The sequence below is a fragment of the Schistocerca gregaria genome, chromosome 7 (assembly GCF_023897955.1).
Source record: "Schistocerca gregaria isolate iqSchGreg1 chromosome 7, iqSchGreg1.2, whole genome shotgun sequence".
Taxonomy (NCBI): domain Eukaryota; kingdom Metazoa; phylum Arthropoda; class Insecta; order Orthoptera; family Acrididae; genus Schistocerca; species Schistocerca gregaria.
The window spans coordinates 329,576,738-329,578,267 of NC_064926.1; positions in this window are offsets into that span (position 1 = coordinate 329,576,738).

Sequence of the window (1,530 nt, forward strand, 5' to 3'; positions counted from 1 at the left end):
CACTGGAAACGCGTCGACGTATGTGGTATAAGCATGATGGTGCACCTGCATATTCCGCAATTAACACTAGGCTGACCCTTGACAGGATATTCGACGGGCGTTTCATAGGACGTGGAGGACCCATAAATTGGCCAGCCCGTTCTCCTGATCTTACACCTCTGGACTTCTTTCTGTGGGGTACGTTAAAGGAGAATGTGTACCGTGATGTTCCTACAACCCCAGAGGATATGAAACAACGTATTGTGGAAGCCTGCGGCGACGTTGCATCAGATATACTGCGGCGTGTACGACATTCATAACGCCAGAGATTGCAATTGTGTGCAGCAAATGATGGCCATCACATTGAACATCTATTGACCTGACATGTCGGGACACACTTTATTCCACTCCGTAATTGAAAACGAAAACCACGTGTGTACGTGTACCTCACCCCTCGTGGTGATATACATGTGCGTCAGTGAAAAAGACCAATAAAAAAGTGTTAGCATGTGGACGTAATGTACTGTTCCAGTCTCTCCTATACCTAAGGTCCATCGCCGTTCCCTTTGGATCCCTACGTAATTCGGTGCTCTCCGATACACACGATCGAACAGCGGAGGAGTGGTACTCAAGCATCAACTTTAGGTTACAATATTTCCAGATGTAATTAACATTTTACAATGAAACAAACGGCACTGACTACGTATTTGTTTACATGTTCAGATGTTCTAACAAAACTAACGGGGTTCCATTTTAAAAAAACGCAGGTTTGTGTTAAAAAACATACTTCCGTGAATTTTTAGGGTTTGTATTAACCAGTTACACTAGCCCCTCTCCTCACGTTCGGTCTGTGGAATCGATTCGTCAGTATTTGATGTGGTTTACGAAATATATCCAGCGGTAATGTTAGGTGACTCACCCTATATATACACTACTGGAAATTGAAATAAGAATACCGTGAATACATTGTCCCAGGAAGGGGAAACTTTATTGACACATTCCTGGGGTCAGATACATCACATGATCACACTGACAGAACCACAGGCACATAGACACAGGCAACAGAGCATGCACAATGTCGGCACTACTACAGTGTATATCCACCTTTCGCAGCAATGCAGGCTGCTATTCTCCCATGGAGACGATCGTAGAGATGCTGGACGTAGTCCTGTGGAACGGCTTGTCATGCCATTTCCACCTGGCGCCTCAGTTGGACCAGCGTTCGTGCTGGACGTGCAGACCGCGTGAGACGACGCTTCATCCAGTCCCAAACATGCTCAATGGGGGACAGATCCGGAGATCTTGCTGGCCAGGGTAGTTGACTTACACCTTCTAGAGCACGTTGGGTGGCACGGGATACATGCGGACGTGCATTGTCCTGTTGGAACAGCAAGTTCCCTTGCCGGTCTAGGAATGGTAGAACGATGGGTTCGATGACGGTTTGGATGTACCGTGCACTATTCAGTGTCCCCTCGACGATCACCAGAGGTGTACGGCCAGTGTAGGAGCTCGCTCCCCACACCATGGTGCCGGGTGTTGGCCCTGTGTGCC